The 18,833-nt window shown below is 44.7% G+C and overlaps 1 pseudogene; it reads left to right on the top strand.

The window, feature by feature from the left end:
- LOC102171981 lies at positions 10,793-11,218 on the top strand (annotated as a pseudogene).

The following is an 18,833-nucleotide window of genomic DNA, read 5'->3' as shown; positions in this document are numbered from 1 at the left end:
AGGAGAAATGCTCTGGTTCTGTGATTCTCAGTCCCTGAGGCCCTTTCAGAATATGCACCCAGTCAGAACTGTCTTGATATACTAAGATAACGTTTTGGTCTGATTCTCTCACAAGTATCAGTTCAATTAAGTCGCTTAGTTGTGTCCAACTCTTTGCGACCCCATGAATCGCAGCACACCAGGCCTTCCTGTCCATCACCAACTCCCAGAGTTCACCCAAACTCATGTGCATCGAGTCGGTGATGCCATCCACCCATCTCATCCGCTGTCGTCCCCTTCTCTTCCTGCCCCCAATCCCTCCCAGCATCAGGGTCTTTTCCAATGAGTCAACTCTTCACATGAGGTGGCCAAAGTATTGGAGTTTCAGCCTCAACATCAGTCCATCCAATGAACACCCAGGACTAGTCTCCTTTAGGATGGACTGGTTGGATCTCCTTGCAGTCCAAGGGACTTGCAAGAGTCTTCTCTAGCACCACAGTTCAAAAGCATCAATTCTTTAGTGCTCAGCCTTCTTCACAGTCCAACTCTCACAGCCATACATGACCACTGGAAAAACCATAGCCTTGACTAGACGGACCTTTGTTAGCAAAGTAATATCTCTGCTTTTGAATATGCTATCTAGGTTGGTCACAACTTTCCTTCCAAGGAGTAAGCGTCTTTTAATTTCATGGCTGCAGTCACCATCTGCAGTGATTTTGGAGCCCAGAAATATAAAGTCTGACACTGTTTCCCCATCTATTTCCCATGAAGTGATGGCACAAGATGCCATGATCTTTGTTTTCTGAATATTGAGCTTTAAGCCAACTTTTTCACTCTCCTCTTTCACTTTCATCAAGAGGCTTTTTAGCTTCTCTTCACTTTCTGCCATAAGGGTGGTGTCATCTGCATATCTGAGGTTATTGATATTTCTCCTAGCAATCTTGATTCCAGCTTGTGCTTCTTCCAGCCCAGTGTTTCTCATGATGTACTCTGCATAGAAGTTAAATAAGCAGAGTGACAATAGACAGGCTTGACGTACTCCTTTTCCTATTCGGAACCAGTCTGTTTTTCCATGTCCAGTTCTAACTGTTGCTTCCTGACCTGCATACAGGTTTCTCAACAGGCAGGTCAGGTGGTCTGGTATGCCCATCTCTTTCAGAATTTTCCACAGTTTCTTGTGATCCACACAGTCAAAAGCTTTGGCATAGTCAATAAAGCAGAAATAGATGTTTTCCTGGAATTCTCTTGCTTTTTTGTTGATCCAGCGGATGTTTGCAATTTGATCTCTGGTTCCTCTGCCTTTTCTAAAACCAGCTTAAACATCTGGAAGTTCACGGTTCATCTATTGTTGAAGCCTGGCTTGGAGAATTTTGAGCATTACTTTACTAGCATCTGAGATGAGTACAATTGTGTGGTAGTTTGAAAATTCTCTGGCATTGCCTCTCTTTGGGATTGGAATGAAAACTGACCTTTTCCAGTCCTGTGGCCACTGCTGAGTTTTCCAAATTTGCTGGCATATTGAGTGCAGCACTTTCACAGCATCATCTTTCAGGATTTGAAATAGCTCAACTGGGATTCCATCACCTCCACTAGATTTGATCATAGTGATGCTTCCTAAGGCTCACTTGACTTCACATTCCAGGACGTTTGGCTCTAGGTGAGTGATCACCATCGTGATTACCTGGGTCATGAAGCTCTTTTTTGTACAGTTCTTCTGTGTATTCTTGCCACCTCTTCTTAATATCTTCTGCTTCTGTTAGGTCCATACCATTTCTGTCCTTTATCGAGCCCATCTTTGCATGAAATGTTCCCTTGATATCTAATTTTCTTGAAGAGATCTCTAGTCTTTCTCATTCTGTTTTTTCCCTCTATTTCTTTGCATTGACTGCTGAGGAAGGCTATCTTATCTCTCCTTGCTATTCTTTGGAACTCTGCATTCAGATGCTTATATCTTTCCTATTCTCCTTTGCTTTTTACTTCTTTTCACAGCTATTTGTAAGGCCTCCTCAAACAGCCATTTTGCTTTTCTGCATTTCTTTTCCATGGGGATGGTCTTGATCCCTGTCTCCTGTTCAATGTCACGAACCTCTGTCCACAGTTCATCAAGTACTCTATCAAATCTAGTCCCTTAAATCCATTTTTCACGTCCACTGTATAATCATAAGGGATTTGATTCAGTTCATACCTGAATGGTCTAGTGGTTTTCCCTACTTTCTTCAGTTTCAGTCTGAATTTGGCAATAAGAAGTTCATGATCTGAGTCACAGTCAACTCCTGGTCTTGTTTTTGCTGACTGTATAGAGCTTCTCCATCTTTGGCTGCAAAGAATGTAATCAGTCTGATTTTGGTGTGTGACCATCAAGTGATGTCCATGTGTAGAGTCTTCTCTTGTGTTGTTGGAAGAGGGTGTTTGCTATGACCAGTGAGTTCTCTTGGCAAAACTCTATTAGCCTTTGCCCTGCTTCATTCCGTATTCCAAGGCCAAATTTGCCTGTTACTCCAGGTGTTTCTTGACTTCCTACTTTTACATTCCAGTCCCCTATAATGAAAAGGACATCTTTTTTGTGTGTTAGTTCTAAAAGGTCTTGTAGGTCTTCATAGAACTGTTCAACTTCAGCTTCTTCAGCATTACTGGTTGGGGCATAGGCTTGGATCACCATGATATTGAATGGTTTGCCTTGCAAATGAACAGAAATCATTCTGTTGTTTTTGAGATTGCATCCGAGTACTGCATTTCGGACTCTTTTGTTGACCATGATGTATACTCCATTTCTTCTAAGGGATTCCTGTCCGCAGTAGTAGATATAATGGTCATCTGAGTTAAATTCACTCATTCCAGTCCATTTTAGTTCACTGATTCCTAGAATGTGGACGTTCACTCTTGCCATCTCCTGTTTGACCATTTCCAATTTGCCTTGATTCATGGACCTAACATTCCAAGTTCCTATGCAATATTGCTCTTTACAGCATCGGGTCTTGCTTCTAGTACCAATCACATCCACAACTGGGTATTGGTTTTGCTTTGGCTCCATCCCTTCATTCTTTCTGGAGTTACTTCTCCACTGATCTCCAGTAGCATATTGGGCACCTACCGACCTGGGGAGTTCCTCTTTCAGTATCCTATCATTTTGCCTTTTCATACTGTTCATGGGGTTCTCAAGGCAAGAATACTGAAGTGGTTTGCCATTCCCTTCTCCAGTGGACCACATTCTGTCAAACCTCTCCACCATGACCCATCCATCTTGGGTGGCCCCACATGGCATGGCTGTGTTTCATTGAGTTAGACAAGGCTGTGGTCCGTGTGATCAGATTGGCTAGTTTTCTGTGATTATGGTTTCAGGGTGTCTGCCCTCTGATGCCCTCTCGCAACACCTACTGTCTCACTTGGGTTTCTCTTACCTTGGACCTGGGGTATCTGCTCCAGCAAAGCACAGCCGCTGCTCCTTACCTGGGACAAGCTCACCCCTCCTGACCCTGAATGTGGAGTAGCTCCTCTCAGCCCTCCTGCGCCCATGCAGCCACCACTCCTTGGACGTGGGGTTGCTCCTCTCCAGAGGCCAGGTGACATGTGATTACATGCCAGATTGAATGCAGAAGCAAGATATGAAAATCTGACCCTTCTATCAAGCCAGCTGTTAAAGAGATTTGCCGAAATAAAAACCAAGGTAACTCCTCATTAAATCATTGTTTGGGGGAAATTTTTTATTTGTAAAAAAATATGGTATTTATGTTAACATGTAACGGATTTGTCATTATATTTTAAATTATTTTTTATTGACATATAGTTGATTTACAATGTTAGTTTCTGGTGTACAGCAAAATTATTCAGTTATACATATATACATATTACTATTTTTCAGATTCCTTCCATTGTAGATTGTTACAAGATGCTGAATATAGTTCCCTATGCTATACATTAAGACCTTGTTACTTATTTTATATGTGATAGTTTGTATCTGTTAATCCCAAATTTACCACCCCACAACTTCTTGCCATGTTGGTAACCATAAATTTGTTTTCTATGTAAGCCTGTTTCTGTTCATAAATAAGTTCATTTGTATAATTCTTTTTAGATTTCACGTTAAAGTGATGTATTTGTCTTTAGCTGACTTAGTATGATAACCTCTAGTTTTATCCATGTTGCTGCAAATGGCATGATTTCATTCCTTTTTATGGCTGAGCAATGGGTTTGTTGTTATTTTTAATGGAAGCACCTTCAAAAATTCTCCATTTTAATGTCTAAAATGTAAATAGAATCTGTGGTTAGCTGCTAAACCCAATCTCCCCAAAAAAGAAAAAAGATTCTGATAGTTATTAATAGCATTTGCCAATTTCCATGGTATAAATATCCCTTTGGCAGCCAATGTTAAGCTTCCAGTGTTTTAACAGTTGGCTTGAAAAATCCCTGAATGTTGCGTTCTTGTGAACTGGTACCAGCAGACTCCAGCACACTACAGGATATAACCTACATGAAAAAAAAAAAAAGCCAAAACCTCTTTGAAGTGAAGTGAAGTGAAGTTGCTCAGTCGTGTCCGACTCTTTGCAACCCCGTGGACTGTAGGGTCCTCATAATTTTTAGGCGTATTAAAGTCTCATGAGAATTTGAAAACACTGCTCTTATGCAAGAGTTCCCAACTTTGTTACCTTCAAGAAGACATGGAAACTGGTCCTATTACAAAGCACAAAGAGGTGGACAGTTGGTGTATAGCTACAGGCCATCCCATTGGGTTTCTGGCAGCCTCTCAGCTGGGAGATCAGTGTCTTGGAGCAGTAGGAACTGACTTCAGGCAGCGGAGCCCGTGTGGCTAGTGAATGAAAAGCTTTATATGAGGCCTCATTTCCATCAGCTGCCCACTCTGCCACCAACTGTGGCATCTCTATTAAGAGAACAGCACACGCACTCTTGGGCACTGCACACTGGTCTTCTGGACAGAAGAAGCCAGAATTAAAAAAGCAGATGCCATATTCAGCAGCATCTTGAATTCAGATAGCACAGGAGGTTTCTACCCCATGGGCCGGTCATCACTTCGGGAAGTGACTCATGAACACTGGAGAGTTAGCTTTGAAACTGCTTTTATGGTAGCCTGAAGACATGGGGCGGTGGCAGGGCCAGACGGGCTGTTTTACCCTTTTTTTTTTTTGTTTAATGTTTTAATTATTTATTTGGCTGTGCCAGGTCTTCATTGCTACACAGGCTGTTCTCTAGTTGTGGCGAGCGGGGGCTACTTTCCAGTTGCTATATGAGGGCTTCCCGTGGCTGTGGCTTGTTACAGAGCATGGGCCCTTGGGCACCTGGGCTTCGGCGGTTGCAGCACGTGGGCTCAGTGGTTCCGGATCCCGGGCCCTAGAGAGCAGGCTCAGTAGTTGTGGTGCATGAGTTTAGTTGCTCCAAGGCACATGGGATCCTCCCAGACCAGGGATCAAGCCCACATCTGCTACGCTGGCAGGCGGATTCTTTATTCCTGAGCCACCAGGGAAGCCTTATCCATCTTCAGTTCAGTTCAGTTCAGTCGCTCAGTCGTGTCCGACTCTTTGTGACCCCATGAATCGCAGCACGCCAGGCCTCCCTGTCCATCACCAACTCCCGGAGTTCACTCAGACTCACGTCCATCGAGTCCGTGATGCCATCCAGCCATCTCATCCTCTGTCGTCCCCTTCTCCTTCTGCCCCTAATCCCTCCCAGCATCAGAGTCTTTTCCAATGAGTCAGCTCTTCACATGAGGTGGCCAAAGTACTGGAGCCTCAGCTTTTGCATCATTCCTTCCAAAGAAATCCCAGGGTTGATCTCTTTCAGAATGGACTGGTTGGATCTCCCTGCAGTCCAAGGGACTCTCAAGAGTCTTCTCCAACACCACAGTTCAAAAGCATCAATTCTTCGGCACTCAGCTTTCTTCACAGTCCAACTCTCACATCCATACATGACTACAGGAAAAACCATAGCCTTGACTAGACGGACCTTAGTCTGCAAAGTAGTGTCCCTGCTTTTGAATATACTATCTAGGTTGGTCATAACTTTCCTTCCAAGGAGTAAGTGTCTTTTAATTTCATGGCTGCAGTCACCATCTGCAGTGATTTTGGAGCCCAAAATATAAAGTCTGACACTGTTTCCACTGTTTCCCCATCTATTTCCCATGAAGTGATGGGACCAGATGCCATGATCTTCGTTTTCTGAATGTTGAGCTTTAAGCCAACTTTTTCACTCTCCTCTTTCACTTTCATCAAGAGGCTTTTTAGCTCCTCTTCACTTTCTGCCATAAGGGTGGTGTCATCTGCATATCTGAGGGTATTGATATTTCTCCCAGCAATCTTGATTCCAGCTTGTGCTTCTTCCAGTCCAGTGTTTCTCATGATGTACCCGTCTTAATTACCACAAAACTGGGTCATTTTAGTGTGCTGCTGTGTCACCGAGGCGGGGATTGTCATTACTAAGAAGCGTTTAGCAGCAATACTTCAGTTGTTTTGCGGTGTGTGCTTTTTTTTAGTTTTACCTGTTTATTGCTACCAGCCCATCTCTTTCTACCCCCTCATTCGCATGCTCAGTCATGTGACCCTGTGAACTGTAGCCCACCAGCCTCCTCTGTCCATGGAATTTTCCAGGCAAGAATATTGGAGTGGGTTGCCATTTCCTTCTCCAGTTTTCTGTTTTTGTGATATTTCATTTCTTATCTGAGATACCTAGTTGCTCTTGAAACTGGCCAAAACAAAGTTTTTTTAAAAAAAATGTCTTTTTCAGTATTTCCCTCTCCTCTAGGAGCTGATTTGGGGGTTTAATCGTAAAATGTAACAGTTAAGAAGCATGGAATTTTTAGACCTCACATTTCAGAGAGAGTTGTTGTTGTTGTTGTTTTAATCAATGTTGCCTTGTTAGAAGGAATTGTTAGAAACTCTAGGTCAGTTCTCATCTCTGGCTGCACAGGGCATCGCTGGAGAGCTTTTAAACAATTCTAAAGGCCAGTCACTGCTCTCTAGGGGCGGGGCCTGGACATTCATATTGCATTCAAGCCCTTTGTGGGATTCTAACTGTGTTATGCCAGAACTAACACCACTGCTTTACTAGTGCCTCTCAAATTTAACATGTATTTGGATTATCAGTAGACTCCAGGCTGATGCGGTAGGTCTGGAAGGGAACGGGGCTGTGAGTCTAACAAGTTCCCAGGCCACGTTGACATTGCGGGTCCTTGAAACATACTTCGAGTAGCAGAGCCCTGAGATATGACCCTGAGGCAAAACTGGGCCAGCTCAGAGGTCCAGACACTCAGAAAATTCAATTCTCATATCCTTGCAACCACTTTCTGGGGCAGTTTCTAATGCAGCAGTTGCCTAAGTGCTTAATCAAAATTTGTTTTAGGTGATATCTATCTTGCTCCTCTTGTGAGTTTCCCCTCCCCTCCCCCTGCCAAGGGGAAAGATAGCTTAAAAGGTTCTAATCTCATACATAAAACCGTCCCTCAAGAGGCTGGGGGTTTAGAGCGGCAACTCCCGACTCCCTTTTGTAAAGACAGTCCCCGGCAGATAGCAGCAGCTCCTGGCTACCAGAAAGCAGATGTGGGTATGCTGCTTGTCTCTGGGTCTGGCTGCAAATGGTGACCTCACGGACATGCTGGGATGCTAGTCAGCCTCAGGAGTTTCCATCTTGATGGTGCTGGAATGAGCAGCTTTGGAAATCCTCAGGCAAATGAGTCAGCGCAAGGATCATCCTGACAGGAGTCACGATTCTGTCTGTGCCTGGGAGAAAAGATCTAGGAAGTTGACCTGGGGTAAATTCTCCACTGTGTGTGTGTGTGTGTGCTCGGTCGTGTCTGACTCCATGAGACCCCATGGACTTAGCCCTCCAGACTGCTCTGTCCGTGGGATTTTCCAGGCAAGAATACTAACTGGAATGGGTTGCCATTTCCTAACCCAGGGGATCTTCCTGACCCAGGAGTTGAACCCACATCTGCTGCATTAGCAGGCGGGTTCTTTACCACTAGTGCCACCCGGGAAGCTCAAATTCTCCACTGTTACAAGTAGATAGGAAAAAAAAAATTAAAAAATACTAGATAGTGAAAGAGGAACTATAACTTTTATGCGGAAAATATTGCACCTCAGTAATAATCAAATACCTACAGTTTAAAACAGGACAACTCTGAAAAGGTGTAAGTGTTAGTTGCTCGGTTATGTCTGACTCTACGACCCCATGGACTGTAGCCCGTCAGGTTCCTCTGTCCACGGAATTCTCCAGGCAAGTATACTGGAGTGGGTTGCCATGCCCTCCTCCAGGAGATCTTCCTGACCCAGGGATCAAACCCAGGTCTCCCGCGTTGCAGGTGAATTCTTTATCATCTGAGCCACCCATGCCACAGCACTGGCACCTACCTAGTTAGCAGTGGTTTTCTTCCTGTGATAGCTGTAAACAGCCACCAAAGGAAGGATGGAAAGTAGGAAAATATAAATACCAGCAAGAGTAAGAGAATTCTGATGGACATGCTTTAGGAGAGCAGTTAGACAAAGTGCCATCATCCTTATGATGTACACAGCCTTGGACCCAGTTGCACGACTTTTGGGAAGCTAGCCTCAAGAAATAATTATAAGTAACCAAAAAATAGACTTCTAGTTTTTAAGAGCATTTTTATTTGCATATTAGTTAAGAGACTGGAAACCTGCTAGATGTCAAACCCTGGAGGACTGCTTTTCCAAAACTATTATACCCATTCAAAATGATATATATTAAGTGAAAGAGGAGAGTGAAAAAGTTGGCTTAAAGCTCAACATTCAGAAAACGAAGATCATGGCATCCAGTCCCATCACTTCATGGGAAATAGATGGGGAAATAGTGGAAACAGTGTCAGATTTTATTTTGGGGGGCTCCAAAATCACTGCAGATGGTGACTGCAGCCATGAAATTAAAAGACGCTTACTCCTTGGAAGGAAAGTTATGACCTACCTAGACAGCATATTCAAAAGCAGAGACATTACTTTGCTGACTAAGGTCCGTCTAGTCAAGGCTATGATTTTTCCAGTGGTCATGTATGGATGTGAGAGTTGGACTGTGAAGAAGGCTGAGTGCCAAAGAATTGATGCTTTTTAACTGTGGTGTTGGAGAAGATTCTTGAGAGTCCCTTGGACTGCAAGGAGATTCAAACAGTCCATTCTGAAGGAGATCAACCCTGGGATTTCTTTGAAAGGAATGATGCTAAAGCTGAAACTCCAGTACTTTGGCCACCTCATGCGAAGAGCTGACTCATTGGAAAAGACTTTGATGCTGGGAGGGATTGGGGGCAGGAGGAGAAGGGGATGAGAGAGGATGAGATGGCTGGATGGCATCACTGACTCGATGGACGTGAGTCTAAGTGAACTCCGGGAGATGGTGATGGACAGGGAGGTCTGGCGTGCTGCGATTCATGGGATCGCAAAGAGTCGGACACGGCTGAGCAACTGAACTGAATTGAACTGAATGGTACTAAGTGCCTATAATACTTAATTTATAAAAAAAAGCAAGATGCAGTATGTACATGCAATATGAAACCAGAAATATGGGAAGAAAAAACAAATTCATGTGAGATCTATTAGCAAAGGCTGATAGGGAGTCTACCAACATGTTTAAACTTGTGTTTGGAGAGTTGGGTTACTTTTTTCCTTTCATGAATTTACCCTTTCTTGAGTATGTGCTTGCTGCATGCTAAGTCGCTTCAGTCATGTCCGACTCTGCATCCCCATGCACTATAGCCTGCCAGGCTCCTCTGTCCACAGGATTCTCCAGGCAAGAATACTGGAGTGGGTTACCATTTCCTTCTCCAGGGCATCTTCCCTACCCAGGGATCAAACCTGCGTTTCTTATGTCCCCTGCTTTGGCAGGCAGGTTCTTTACTGCTAGCACCACCTGGGAAGCCCAAAGCATTAGTTGCTCAGTCATGTCTGACTCTGCAACCCCCAGGACTGTAGCCCGCCTGGCTCCTCTGTCCATGGGATTCTCCAGGCAAGAATACTGGAGTGGGTTGCCATGCCCTCCTCCAGGGGATCTTTCTGACCCAGGGATCCAGCCCGTGTCTCTTATGCCTCCTGCATTGGCAGTCCAGTTCTTTACCACTAGCGCCACCTGGGAAGCCCGAGCATGTACTACTTCCCTAACAAAAATGCAGTGCACATTAAAACAAAACAAAACCCAAATAAACAGAAAAACAAACCCTGATACTACAGTCTTAATTTTCTCCCCAAGGTACAAAGGTATTCAGAACTTCCTCTACTAGCTTTTTTCTTTGTTTTAATCTACAGTAATTTTGAAGCAGACACTCTGGAGCATTTCCTAGCCACCAATTAGTATTTCGTGCTTGATATGTTATTCAAGCAGGAGATGAAAATGTTAGAAAATTCTATCAGTCTGTACCTACATTTGACAGGTTCACACTTCTTGCATAATCATCTTGTGGAAGCCTAGAATTCTACAAAACTTGAAAACATAAAAATGTCTTTAGCCAGACTCTGAAGCCAAGAGTGTATTTATTTGTCCTCAACAGCTACCAGAACGTTCAGTACAGCATTTTGTTAACACGCATAACCAGAGCTGTACTTTTTCCTCTGATAGACTTTATACTTGTATCAAAAGGCTGGTCATTTATTTTCCTCTGGAATTTCTCCTTCCTTATCAAGGAGCAAACATTATTTACTCATAACAAAGCAGAAACCTTTGTTCTGACTGATTTTGTTGCATAATTATGTCAGTCCTCTTATTCTTAAATATGAATTTATGTATGTAACCCATATATTATCTAGTATTTGAAAAATCTGATCAATTCTTCCATAAGCTCCTTTTTTAAAAAACGGGCTTTAGGTCCAATATGGAGGTGCCCAGTGGCAGTGTGAGCTGAGAGGAGTTCGCTGAGTTCCAGGAATTACTCAAGGTGAGGGCAATTGATGACAGAATAGCGCATGAATTAAACACCACGGTTCCAACAGATTCCTTCCCAGGGAAAATTAATGCCAGCCAAATCTGCAAGCAACTTTGAGTCACTGATGGTGGCCTGTGTCAGTTGGGACAGAGTCATAAAAAAGTGTATAGCTCAGACCTTATCAGTAGTAAAACAGCTCTGAGAAGAGACAGAAAAGAATTTGGATGGTTTAACATTATTAAAGGAAGTTAGAAAAGAACAAAGTTGAAACAGATGCAGTCAGAACTGGATGTTGAAGAGGTGGTCGATGACAGGAGCCAGAAGGTATTTAATGAACACTGCCAAATTCACTTCAAGCCTGCAAAGAATGAATAAAAAGATACCTTTTAAAATATGGACCAGCTCATCTCCTAAGAGTTGAGCTTGACAGCACTGTGGACTTTCCAGGAGGATTTCTGAGCCAACAGTCCAAGACTTTTGTTGATTTCAGCCTCACTTAGCCAAGACCTCACATATAAATAATTCTGATAATTATGGAGAAATCAACAGCTATTTTATACTGATTCTGTTTAAAAAAAATGTTTTGTAACTATTAAAATAATTTTCTGACTCAGGGTAGAAACAAAAAAGTGTGTGTGTTGGGGGGGGGGCCTTTGTTTCTTTGACTCACTTCTGCCTTTCTTGACCCAAACTGCTGAGTCCTTAATTTCACTTATTCCTTTTTTTTTTTTCTTTACTAGCTGTCATATTAAATGATCTCCTACTTAGGGAGAATGAATCAGGCACCAAAGGCTCACGATTTCTGTACAATGAAAGCAGATGAGAACACATAGTAGTGAATACATGGTTTCTCAAAATGAGGTCCATGAACATTATTTGCGCTGCTTATATAAGACATTTTGGGGCCGCATCTCACACCTATAATCAGTCTCTGTGATGGGACCTGGACCATTTACATCTGAAAGAAGAGGCAGGGGTGATCCTTCTGCACCAATGCACTGAGAGCCACAGAACTGTCTCTAATCTAGTACGTTTTTTGGTCAGCAAGCAGGAAACCACAGTTTAGCTGTGAAAATGCTAAAGCTCTTCAGAATTATGCTGTAGATCAGCACGTCTATCTGCGAAGTTCCTGGACTTTCAAGATTCTCTAGATAGTCTCCCCTAGATATTGCCTCGAAACCTCTGACTGTATTCACTGAAAGATTTAGCTTTTCCAATAATTGTCTCTGTCACTGACTTTGCTTTGTATGTACGGAAATGGGTACCTCCTCCTTTAGAGATATAGGTCAGTGCTCTGTATTCATGTAGAATTTTTAATGCCATTTTAAAAGCAGGGAACACTCACATGGTTCAAATTCCCAAAGAACAAGAGGGGGGGATCCAGTGAAAATTCCCCTCCAACCCTTGTCGTTTCCTCAGAAGTAACTGTAGTTAACAGCTTCTTAAGTATTGGATATGTTTACAAACAAGCTAGAAACCCATTCTCTGTTTTAGGGGGCAAAGGGGGAGTATACAGTAGGCTGCTGTATTTTTAAGTTGCATCTGTGGGTTTTAATATTTATTTATTTGGCTGTACCAGGTCTTAGTCATGGCCTGTGGGATCTAGTTCCCCGATTAGGGATTGAACCCAGGGCCCCCTGCATTGGGAACCCAGAGTCCCAGTCACTGGACCACCGGGGAATCCCTTGATTTGTGAGTTTTAAAAACTCCTTTTGATGTAGAGATATCAGTCGGGTACTAGTGTGTAACAAACCACATGAGACCTCAGAGATACATAATAATAAGCATGTATTGCTCATGCTCTGGGGTCCTCAGGCAGTTCTGTCAACACCTCTGGGCATCTCTTAGCTGGTGCAGGACGGCCTTCACTGGGATGACTGGGTTGACCTCCTGCGGTCCCCCGCCTCTCACCTTCAAGCATGCTGCTCCTGGCGCGTCCTCATGACAATGATGGAGGAGCAAGAGAAGAGGAAACACACAGGACCTCCTGACATCTTAGGACTGAAACTGGAACAGCCACATCATCGTCACGTCCCAAGCAAGACACAAAGCCATTCTAGACTTGAGGGGCTGGAGAAATGGACAGCGCCTCTTTAGGGAAAGGATTTCAGCGTCACATGCAAAGGTGTGGCGACAGGGGAGGAATGGAGAACAGAAGCCTGCATCATTCTGATGATACAAATGCCGCTCCCTGCTGTGAACCCTCCACTCTTTCTTTTATCTTTCATCCACAAAAGGAAAGAGGCAGGGGAGGGTGTGCCTGATACAGCCCTGGACCACCTCTCAGAACTGGGCCACTAGCTTTATTGTCTCCCCCAGACTTAAGAAAGTATCACATCAGTTACACATGAAGAGTGTGTTCTAGAGATCTGCTGTACCAGCCTGTGGCCACAGTTAACAGTACTGTACTGTGCACTTAAAATTTAGGGTAAGAGAGTAGCTCTCATGTTTGTGTTTTTACCACAATAAAAAATTATGACACTCAAAAAAAAAAAAGAAGCCATGATTGCAATCTGAATGTCCAAAAGCTCATCGTAATAATAATCCTGGCTTAGTATCCAAGTATTGGCTTCCCAGGTGGCGCAGTGGAAAAGAATCTGCCTACCAATGCAGGAGACACAAGAGACGCAAAAACCTACGGACAACAACTGCTCAGAGGTGGGATTGTACCTACCGCGTTCCAAGAACTCCAGTAGCCTGCAAGTGCAAGAACAGAGGGCCCACAATGAGCAGTGAGGAGGTAAGGTTGGACTTAGGGTAGGGCCAAAGAGGGGTGCTGAGGCTCACACTCACAGTTGCTTGTCTTCATCTCAAGGGCAGTGGTGAGCTTCTCAGTGTCTCTGAGCCGAGTGCTGAGGTCTATGATCTGAGACTAGGAAGTTGGTGGGAAGGGAGAAGGGCTGGAAAGGGTGAATCGGAAGCAGGGTTCGGAAGGCTGAGAGTCAGGAGGTCCGGTCCTCAACCAATCAGACCTGTGGCTCTTGCTTCATCCTAGCCAACTGCAGACATTTCGCACTGTGCCGCTTTTGGAGAAAGAGGAAGATCTCACACCCTTGGAACATCCCAGAAGTTTCAATATAAATTGTCTTTGATTTAAAAAAGAAATGCAAGTAATTCCTAATGAAGACTATTTCTTCAACTCTACCCTTTCTGATGTCTAATAGCCCATTTTTCTCTGCTTCCTCATTCCTATTCCCTAACTCAACTGGGACAAATGACTGATAAGTCCAGTTTTCAGGTGCTACAGCAAACCTAAGCTGTGCTGTGCTTAGTCGTGTCTGACTCTTTGCAGCCCCGTAAAGCGTAGCCCGCCAGGCTCCTCCATCCATGGGGATTCTCCAGGCAAGTATACTGGAGTGGGTTGCCACTTCCTCCTCCAGGGAATCTTCCCGACCCAGGGATCGAACCCAGTTCTCCCATGTTGCAGGCGGATTCTTTACTGTCTGAGCCACCAGGGAAGCGCAAACCAGGAAGCAAACCTAAGTGCCACTGAAAAGGTCACCCGGGCTGTGAGGGTTGCTTTAGACAAGTCTTGTTTGTTCGAGCACCTCTTTGAATTCTCAAAGTCATCCAGGCCCTGGCAAGGCCACGTGCTAGCAGTGACTCCCCCTCCCTGCATTCTGGATGTGAGGGGCTGTCCGCTCAGGGAATGTACCAGACCAGCTGGGTTCTGTCTGCTCTGAACCTGCCCCTGCCCTCCTCTCCGTGGTTTCCCTAGTATGCCTGCCCATGAGAATCAGCTGGGGGACTTGTGAAGCACAGAGCCCCGGGCCCCTCCCTGCTGACTCAGGAATCAGAGCCCTTGGTTGGAAGCTGAGTGCTTCTGATGTCTGTTCTTGGGGAAGGTGCTGAAGGCCGTGTGCCCTGCTGGCAACTGCGGCCGCCCACCTGACAGGGAGAAGAGGTTCCCAGCACAGCAGAGGCCCCGGGCCTCTCTCTGGGATGGGCACCACGGTAGTCACTGGACCGCGTAACCCCGAGACGGGACAAGTAGATCCACCTGGGCTTCCGCAGCGCTGAACCAACCAGACCCAGGCCCAAGGGCGCTCATTCCCAGCAGCTTCCTGCAGTGGATGGGGATGGGCGTCCACCAGCTCAGCAATGGAGGCCTCCAGGCTCCATTCTCCATCCAGCCGACTCTTGAAAACCCAGATCCACACAGCCAAGGGAACACTCCACAAGGGGAAGGTTTGTGCAGCCCTTCTTGCTAAGAGAGTTTGAGGGTTTTAGGGCATTTTCCTAAGCCTTGGGAGAAATCTGAATGCTAGGTGGAGATAGCTGCTTTTTAAAAAATATTGTTTGATTTGGGGGGCTGGGAGGATTCAAGGGAAAATGCCTGGTTGTTCCTAAGTAGTCTATGAGCCAAACTCCTGTTTAAAAAAAAAAAAAAGAAGAGGAATGGAAAAATGGAAGGAGAAGAAACGTGTATGTGTGAATGAACACGAACACCCAGCGAAGAGAAAAGGTGCGTGGATTTTTGATGTAGACCTCACTCTTGAGCAACATTGGAGAAAAAGTCTAGTTTCAAATACTTGCAGGTTTACATAACTGAAGCTTATCTTTCTGTGGTAGTGTCGATTTTTCCAAAGGCAGATCCTGAGACAAAGAGCTAGTATGAAGGGTTTATCTGGTGAGTCCAGGGAGCACCTCTCAAGAGATGGGCAAGTGATAAGGACACTGTGCCAAGGGGCACACTGTGATCCTGGTTCCCACAGAGGTGCCTGTGGCTGAAACCAGCAGGGAAACTCAGAGAGCCTGGGAGCATGAGCCCTCCTGATGCATTCCTACACCAGCACCCGAGAGTTACAGGTTGAGTGTTGCCTCTGGAGTCAGGGGAAGAAGTGAAGTGAGAGTGTTGGTTGCTCAGTCGAGATACACTCTTTGCGACCCCATGGACTATAGCCTGCCAGGTTCCCCTGTCCATGGAATTCTCCAGGCAAGCATACTGGAGTGAGTTGCCATTTCCTACTCCAGGGGATCTTCCCAACCCAAGGATCGAACCCAGGTCTCCTGCACTGCAGTCAGATTCTTTACCACTGAGCCACCAGGGAAGCCCAGGTATTGCTACTGGGGTCGGGGGTGGGGGTGTTAACTCCCCATCACTTTTTGACTCCTGAGCAGGACCACATTCAGGAAAGTGAATGGTTTCAGAAAAAAAATCCTCAGTGCAGAGGTGGACAGCTGAAAGTCAGCCAGAGAAGGACGATGAATCAGTGAGCTTCCAGGAATGCAAGCAGGGCCCGGACAGCATTGGCTGCATTGTATTAATCCCCAGATTCACGTTAGCCCTCCTGAGATTGTTTTTTATTGAAGTATTTGCAATGTTGTGTTAGTTTCAAGTGTATAGCAAAGTGATTCAGTTATACATGTATACATGTACATTGCAAATGCTTCAACTGAAAATATATATATTCTTTCTTGGATTTCTTTCTTTCTTTTTTTTTTTTGGCTGTGTTTCACGGCTTAGCTCTCCCACCAGGGATTGAGTCCAGGCCCCAGCAGTGAAACCACCGAGTCCTAACCACTGAACCACCAGAGAATTCCCAGATTCTTTTCCATTATAGATTATTCCAAGATAAATACAGTGCTCTACAGTAGGTGCCTGTCGTTTACCTACTCTATATGTAGTGGTGTGTATGTTTTTATTTTATTTTATTTTCAAATTGTTAATACATTTTATTTATTTATTTATTTAATTTTTATTTTTACTTTATTTTACTTTACAATACTACATTGGTTTTGCCATACATTGACATGAATCCACCACGGGTGTACATGCGTTCCCAAACATGAACCCCCCTCCCACCTCCCTCCCCATAACATCTCTCTGGGTCATCCCCGTGCACCAGCCCCACGTGTATGTTTTTAGAGTTAACTCTAAAGCAAGTGTGGGGCTGTGGGCTTCTGGGAGCAGACTCCACAGGGAGCCACAAGAATTCATTTAGAGGCCTAGACGCTCATACCCCTTATTTACATAAAAGAAATTTAGCAGAATCATAGGTTTCTATTACCTCCATTCATGTAGAAGGAAAGGGCCATCCAGTTAGAATACACTGATTTGGCAAATAAGTCTTACAGTTATCTTTAGACCATTTGGGAAAGCAGGGACATCATTTATAACATCTTCGCCAGGGCAGCAAATTATAGAGTAAGATAACCTATTACCGACCTTTATTTAGAGATCAATGATTCCTCGCAGAGGCCATGGCAAAAATTTCAGAAGTCAGATTAGCACATGACTCCCTTGTTCATATAATGCATCCCAACACAAGTTGGTAATCATTACAAATAATCACTACATGGAATAGGAGAGCAAGATTGAGTCTCTGTGAATTTGACTTTTTTGGAGAATGTTCTCAGAATCAATATGAAGATATCAAATTGGTATCTCTTCTTCTGCATGAGTGGAGAAGAGGTAGAGGCCCTGGGTCAGATATCTTGGGTTCGAAGCTTGGACTCTGCACCCTTTCAGATGAATCTCCTCATCTGAAAAATAATCTAACCTCTCTGGGCCCATTGTCTTTCTCGGTAATATGGGAACTAACAGTAGTACTCAGATGGCTCAACCAGGAAAGAGTCTGCCTGCAGTGCAGGAGCCGCGGGAGACTCTGGTTCAACCTTTGGGTCAGGAAGATGCCTGGAGGAGGAAATGGCAACCCACTCCAGTATTCTTGCCTAAAAAATCCCATGGACAGAGGAGCCTGCTGAGCTACAGTCCAAAAGGTAGCAAAGAGTCGGACACCACTGAAGCAGCTGAGTACAGGGCATACAGCAGCAGTACTGAGCGCTGGAGCTATCGTGGAGTTACACAAATAAGTCACTTCATACTTTGGCCAGGAACTTGCTCAGAAAATGTCAACAGTTATTTTAATTACTTCTAAAAGTGGCAGTTCCATTTCAGTTTAAATCTTATTATCTGACATGTTCCATCAATATTGTTAAATTGAATTTGGCTGTTTATTTTAGTTTGTTTGTGTTTAATTTGTGCTTTTCATAGTTGGATAAGCACAAGATATTTATACTTTCTTTGGAAAACATACCATTATAGTAAAAACAATTTCAGCCAACACTTGAGGTGCATGCCTTCCTCAAGATTTTCTAAAACTCTGGTCTATGTCTATCATGCATTTTGTAGAAGAGACCTTGTTGCTCTTTTTCTTTAGAGTGTTTTTAGCAAGGAATTAACCATCACTGGGTTTTTATTCGAGGGAGAGGACTGTGAGCCTGCTGCTGCTGCTGCTGCTAAGTCGCTTCAGTCGTGTCCAACTCTGTGCGACCCCGTAGACGGGGGCCCACCAGGCTCCCCCGTCCCTGGGATTCTCCAGGCAAGAACACTGGAGTGGTTGTGAGCCTGCTTAGAGGATTGGAAAGTGGAGGGGCTTCTGGGCATGGTGGGGTGGGCAGCTGATGCTTGAAGGTTCTCTTACCCTGTCCCTGGGGACATACAGTGGGAGCAAGGAGAGCCGTGGGGGATGGGGCCCTTTGCACTGATCATGACAATTACCTCCCCAGATTCCTCTCCTGAGTAGGTCCAGGAATCCCAGGGTTGCCCACTGAATCCCAAGGGGGCCCTTGGGATTCCTGGTTCTATCCAAGAGAGGGATCTGGAGAGGAAAGACAGACTTCCTTGCTCCAAGTAGGACGGGGCCACCAAGTCACATTAATTTAAATACAATGAAGTTGGACATAACATGCATCCTCTCTGATTTCTGTTGGTGACTTTTCTTCTTTAGGAAGTTGAGTTGGGGAAAGGAAGTGCAGTTGTCTGGGAGGCTTAGCTGCGAAATTTCTGCAACAGTGAGGATCCCTTCTGCACCTAATGCTGCCATTCGGTGATGGAGGCAACACTTGTCCCATCCGCGAGTTCAAAGGCAGCAACGCAGCCTCAGTCCTGCTCTGACGCAGCAGGGAATTCCACCCTGTTATCCTTGTTCGTCAGCCCTTTGTTACCCTTTGCAATCTCACCATAAATTAATTGGGACTGGCATCT

Source organism: Capra hircus, chromosome 10, assembly GCF_001704415.2.
Source record: "Capra hircus breed San Clemente chromosome 10, ASM170441v1, whole genome shotgun sequence".
In the NCBI taxonomy this organism is placed as follows: domain Eukaryota; kingdom Metazoa; phylum Chordata; class Mammalia; order Artiodactyla; family Bovidae; genus Capra; species Capra hircus.
This window is presented reverse-complemented; position numbering and strand designations above follow the sequence as displayed.